This window comes from Littorina saxatilis, linkage group LG1 (genome assembly GCF_037325665.1).
Source record: "Littorina saxatilis isolate snail1 linkage group LG1, US_GU_Lsax_2.0, whole genome shotgun sequence".
NCBI lineage: Eukaryota > Metazoa > Mollusca > Gastropoda > Littorinimorpha > Littorinidae > Littorina > Littorina saxatilis.
This window is the reverse complement of record NC_090245.1, coordinates 63094370-63101309: the sequence shown is the minus strand read 5'-3', so window position 1 is coordinate 63101309 and position 6940 is coordinate 63094370. Positions and strand designations below refer to the sequence as shown.

The 6940-nt window shown below is 41.3% G+C and overlaps 1 long non-coding RNA gene across 1 annotated transcript; it reads left to right on the top strand.

Annotated features, from left to right (window-relative positions):
* Window positions 1–2534: 2534 nt before the first annotated feature.
* LOC138975975 (uncharacterized) lies at window positions 2535–6634 on the top strand. The gene is made up of 3 exons (XR_011458834.1): window positions 2535–3551; window positions 3946–4094; window positions 6088–6634. It is a non-coding gene; the product is annotated as an uncharacterized lncRNA (long non-coding RNA).
* Window positions 6635–6940: the final 306 nt, after the last annotated feature.

Here is a 6940-nt window from a genome sequence, read left to right as displayed (position 1 = left end):
TCATAACACATCTAAAGGAAACCCAACAAATTGACAAACCAACATAGAATTTCCTGTGCCAAACCAAAAATGCACAAAAAAAGGGCAAACTGTACTTTCTCCCTAAAGTACACAAATTCTCCAAAGAAGAAATTTGCAACCTACAAACAAACGGAGTCCAGGATACTAGAATTTCAGGCAGACCTATCATTTCCCAGTGTGACACCCCCTCCCAATACGTGGGAAAGTGAATCGATTTCTTCCTACTACCTATAGTAAAAAGACAACCTACCTACATCAGAGACACATTGGATTTTATCCAGCAAATTGAACAACTCACTCTTCCCCCCCAATGTGCTCATTTGTACATTTGACATCACTAGCATGTACACCAACATGACAGCGGTTGAACTCTTAAGAGCTGTGGACGAAGCTTTGCCCACCACCCTGTGTATCCCACCACTACCACATATCCACAAATCACACATCGTGTCACTTCTTGAGCTCATCTTGAAAAACAACAACTTTGTGTTTGACAACCAACACTACAACCAGTGCATTGGGGCCGCCATGGGAATGACATCATCCCCAGAAATATGCAATATACGCATGTTTCAACTCATGATTGAAATCCTCGACAAATATGCCTACAAAGACACAATTCTCTGGCACGGACGCTACAGAGAAGACGGCATCTTGTTCTTTAATGCTGACCAAAACCAAATACATCAGCTGTTTGATATTGCCAACGCCCACCATCCATTACTCAAGTTCACAAACAACATCTCTGACTCAGAGGCGACGTTTCTTGACACCACCTTCTACAAGGGTAACAGATTCTTGTCCAACAAAATATTGGACTTGAAAACACACAGGAAATCTACTGAAACATTTCAGTATCTCCATCGGGAATCGGCCCACCACCCTCCCAGTGTCTTTAAAGGACTTGTGAAAGGTGAATTAATCAGATACATTCGCACCAACAACGACATAACCACAAAGAACAAGGAAACTGATTCATTCCTTTCAAAACTCCTTGAGAGAGAATATATACCGGACGAACTGGAGTTAATCAAACGGGAAGTCTTGAACATACCAAGAAACACACTTCTAAAACAAAAGAGACCATCCCACCAAAAACAAAGCTCCACCACTCCTCATGGTCTCAACCTACAACCCTAGACTGAGACACCTTAAAAAGAAACTCTTGAAACACTGGAAGCTGATTCTACAAGACACAGAATGTTCCGGCTTGTTCCCTAAACCTCCCCTCGTTGCCTATGCAAGACACAGGAACTTGAAAGATCATCTTGTTAAAACCTCTTAACAAGTCAAGTGACATAACAACCCCTGCCTTGCTTACATAAGGTAATGAAAACAATACACCAACTTTCGCTTATTCAAAACGACATACCCCCCTGACATAACAACAGTCACGAAAATCACGGAGAGAATAAATAAAGCTACGAAAAAACATAAGTGTTACACCAACAAACGGTGAAGGTAAAAACAACCCAACTGATCAATAGTTCTGATAACACGAATGAATCGACACGCAACACGGTCACCGTCAGCCGCAACGGAGAGGGAGGGACGTAGTTTCGCGCCCAACAATCACCCCCACGGCAACTCCGCCCACCACGCCAAAAGGGCCCCACTACACGTATCAAAGACGCTACGCCCAGCCACCGGAGCGTACGGGCCAGCAAGGGTCCAACCATGTAGCAATTGCCTTTGTTCGATCCTCGGTGGTGTGGAAAAGCACACAGAGACACCCAAAACCTCTCCCCAATATAACCAGTACTTGTGTTGTTTCACAACAACGGTACTCAATCAATACCACTGAGTATTGAAGCAATTTGCTAAATCAGCTGAACACAAACGGCAGACACCGCCTGTAACAAGACCAACACCTCTCTGTGTACACTACTACACCAACAGGAATAACAGCTCGATAACCCAGAACAACTACAATGTTAGTTTGAAAAAGCACCTGGAGACACCCAAAACCTCTCCCATATACAACCTGTACATTTGTTGCTTTACAACACCATCACCCAGTACCTCTAAGTATTGAAGCACACTGCTAAAACAGCTGAACACGAACAGCTGATGCCTTGCGTAAGCAAGAACAACACCTGTGTATACCATTACAACAAAACGAACAAAGATAACTAAGACGACACCATCAACAAACAACAACAAAACAGATACAACTACAACGACAACAACCACAACAATCCCACATCGGGAAGAACGGCTTAAATTTCAACAGCACCTCCAACAACTGATGTACACTAATAAACAGTGCTGGGAACACACAAGAATGTCCTTGTAACAAATCAGACATTGACTACATCCACATCAACAACAACTACTACGAAAATTTCACACAGAATGTTCCGGCTTGTTCCCTAAACCTCCCCTTGTTGCCTATGCAAGACACAGGAACTTGAAAGATCATCTTGTTAAAACCTCTTAACAAGTCAAGTGACAAAACAACCCCTGCCTTGCTTGCACAAGGTAATGAAAACAATACAACGCCAGGAACTTTCGCTTATTCAAAACGACATACCCCCCTGACATAACAACAGTCACGGAAATCACGGAGAGAATAAATAAAGCTACGAAAAAACATAAGTGTTACACCAACAAACGGTGAAGCTAAAAACAATCCAACAGTTTTTCACTGATCAATAGTGCTGATAACACGAATGAATCGACACGCAACACGGTCACTCAGCCGCAACGGAGAGGGATGGACGCAGTTTTTGCGCCCAACAATCACCCCCACGGCAACTCCGCCCACCACGCCAAAAGGGCCCCACTACACGTATCAAAGACGCTACGCCCAGCCACCGGAGCGTTGATTAACACACACTTATCCCGCATCTACACAAACCAGCCAACCCACGGGCGGAACTTGGTCCCACCAATAAGATCGCAGAACAACTCTGACGAGATTGTCTACTAAAACAGACAGAATCAACTACTTGACCACATCACGAGTTTCTCCTGATTCCGAGACCTACCACGCTTTCCCACTACGCTCCTTGATCTACACCACCCTTTAGCAAAATGGCCACCACCAACTTCTCTATGGAGATTGCTGAAACTCAATTCAACTTTTCGTTGGAAGAAGAAGAGGAGTCTACCATCAACGCCAGCCAGTACCACGCCGCCAGGGAGATGGAACTCAACTCCCACATCTTGAAAGAACACGACAACATCCTCGAAATAAGCCTGTTCCCTGCGGACGCAAACGCTCCCGCCCAAGCCATACAGGTTAACCTGAAACCAGCCAAAGAAAGGGTAATCCCCATCTTGGACAAACTGCAGGAAACCTTCAAATGCAGAATGAGTCTTACCAGAGAAATATATCGACAAAGAAGTTGAAACACTGATTGCCCTTCTGAAGGAATGCAATCGGGATGTGAATGGTACAGCTGATATTGGACATGGTCTGCCTTGAATGGGGAGGTTGGCGATGAATCGCACTGTACACTACAGGACATTTTCCTCTCAGTCTCAGTCTTACTGATTTTCAATCATCGGTTTGGATCAACCAGCAGGTAAGTTATTGTTTTTAAAATCCAAGACATGGCCATTGCAAACGTGGCCTTTGTATAACTGAGCAAGATGTATCTGTTGTGTATGTATCTGTGTGTTACCATAGACCATTTGGTCTATGGTGTTACTGATTAACTGGGTGTGACTGTGAGTCACTGAGTGTGTTTTTGTTGTGTTCTGGTTTTTTTACTCAAGTTTATAAAATGCTTGATATCTTTAATCTGCATGCACAGAATCAAATGCTGCTGTATCAGTGTATGAACTATGATTGTAAAAGAATAAACAAAACAATTACTGAATTAGTGAGTGATTTGGCTCTGATAGTGAAGTTGAAATGGTACTTATTTCATTTTCAAGACATGTTATGTTAATAATTATTGTTCTGGTTTTTTTCAGGCCTCCCGAGAAACCAGAGATGATGTGCATCATTCATACAGCTCCTGTCTTCCAGTTCCAACAGTTTACCTTTAAACATGGCTACATGTACTGGAGAGGTATCAGGATGACTTGGCGTGGTGCTTTACATTACAGACTACCCCTGAAGAGTAAGTTACACATTTCTTTATCACGTACAGCTTTTGCTTGTCAAATCTGTATGGTAAAATTTATTTATGTATATATATATCTAGTAACATTAGGTATTGGTGATGGTAGTCTGAAGCTATAAACATGTACTGATGTAGATAATTCAGCAGTCTTTTATTCTTTGTAAATTGTATTACAAGTACTTTGTAGATGAAATTATTCATACATTTGAAGATGCATAGTAATACTGTGCATGGTAATTGGTATGATGTACTTTGTATACATATTAATGGTACAAATATCTTTATTTTCTCTCTCCTTCCCATCTTAAAGTTTGTTGCAACCCTATACTCATAAAGTGCATTATACTGTTTGTATGAACATTGAACTATTGCGATGCAAGAAAGTAAAACATGAAATAGCTAGAATCGGAGACATAGATAGAAGAGATGCGAAGCGCTGTCTTCCCGCTCGCGTTATCCTCGCCTACGGCAGGGGCAAGTAATCCTCCCACTGGCGCCAAGCTGGCAATTGTTCGCGTACTCTTCGCCTACGGCAGGGGCAAGTAATCCTCCCATGACTGGCGCCAAGCTGGCAATTGTTGTGTTTTTAAAGAGTTATAACTGTTTCATAGAAAATCATAGATAATAAAACATGCAAAATGTTGATTATTTGCACTCAAGAGAAACAGAAAATCACAAGAAGAAGATTATTGCATTATTTGGTGATTAGAAGATGAATCCTAAAGTAAGCAATTTCGCTCATTTCTCCTTAAAAACTTTTTATCCACACGCCAGTGTAAGTGCGAGAACCACTTGAGTGAGACTTAAAAGCATCAAATTTAATTACAGCGCGTCAAAAATTATACAAACAGATTAATGTATACACCAGTAATGCATTTGCCAGTCAAGGGAAAGCAAAGTTTCGCACAAAAGAAAATATTTGCTCCCAAACATTGCCTCCACGCACAATGGACTTAGAAACAATGGCCGCAAGAACCGAAGGAACCGTTTTTGACTCACTTCGGGAAGCCAATCCTCTCAAATGCGTTCGTGTGCACACTATTGAAGGCTACAGAATATGAATCAAGTTTACTTACCACTGATATATCTCGTCTGAAGCTGGATATATCCAAAGAAATATGACAGAAAAGCACTTCAAATCGGTGTCAGAGAGCAAGCGAACAACAACTTAGTACGGGATGATGGCTAACAATCGCGCGAGGTCACGCTGACCGAGCGCAGTAGCCCAAGAGTTCACGCGAGCGGCCCTCGCTTCGCATCTCTGTATGTATGTCTCTGCTAGAATGAAAGATTTACTCGTTACTGGAATTATTTTAAATACAGTCAGTCCTTTCCTTGGCTCACAATCACAGATCTGGCCAGTTTGTTTTTATAGTTTTTTTTTTTTAACATGGAATAAGAGTAACAATGTAAATTGTAATACATGTACCGCCTGTGTACTTGGATACCTCCTTCTACATTCAACACCCTGACTGCCCCTGCGCAGAGTTAGAATTTTCTGAATGAATTCACATCACATTTCTCAACAAAACTGTAAGGTGTCAACGCTAAATATGTGTGTGGGATGAGGGCTCATGCTGAATTAAAAAAAATAGTAACAGAACTTTCCATCACATTCCAGAAAAGCTGCTCACATCATCAGCATAACAAGATATCATGTTGTTAGAAAGGTTCTTGTGAGGAAATCTGTTTAATTTTAATGATGAAAGTATAAATATATCCATGAAATAAAAGGTTTTCACAGGAAGGAATGATGGCACCTGTAATATTACAGAACAATGTTTACAGTTTAGTTCATAGTTGTCACTGTCAGTATCACCCACACTATTCTCCATCCCACTGATCTTGTGAAGAACAAGTATTACCTCCTACCTACCTTTCCGCACCCCCACCCCCAACACACACCCTCTTCTCGATACCCAAAACATATCCCCATCAGCGCACAGCAAAGTCTGGATGTGCTCAGTAATACATTTTCTTTATTTTCCAGGAAGTGAGGTGCCGAGATATGACGTGCAGGCAGCTTGCAGAGTGGTGCCTGGCTTTGCTGCGGATGATGATCAGATTCAGTCCATTCTGTGCTGACAGAGCTACCAGAACTGCTTTAATAATTATAGTCCATCCGAAGATGCTTACACTTACAGAGGTTTTCTGTTGCCTTAGTGGTGAAATGAACATGTAACAAATTAACAATAACATTCTACACAAATAATGTGTGGTGCGGTGTGTATCAAGGGTACATTTTGACTTATGTAAGTTGTCAATTCAGCTAAATACAGGTAGTGTTTGGTATGCAGATATTTTCTTACAGCAAACATCGGTTTGTTTGTTTTTACTACATAAAGTGGTATTATCTTTTATGTTGTTTGAGTGCTTTAAGTTAAGCTGTTCACAGGCAGTATTTTACACACAGGCTTAGCTTTGGGAGATGTGTGTGTATGAACTATGATTCAGTCAATGCGTGTTCATGTATAGACTTTGTTTGCAATATTAGAATTTAGATCTTTTAACTGCATTATGCACATGAAATGTGTTAACCCATGACTTGTTCTTCCTTTGAATCCTAATCAGTACTTTATCTTGTTTAAAATTTTCATTGATTCTGTTTTTGGGTCGTTCTGGTGCATCCTGGATGGTTCAATTCATTCTTATGTTGTGCTGAAATGTTGCTTTTGTAATACAGTCTGCCAAGATTGTGTCTTTCACTTGGATGTGGTGAACTTACTTTTTAAAGGCCTGCTCTGCCTCATTAAAACACTTCGCCTCACTGTGTCAGACCTTCATCAGGCTTTTTGCATGGGATAAGAAAATCCTTCCACTTGGTCACATAGCAAAAGTCAGCA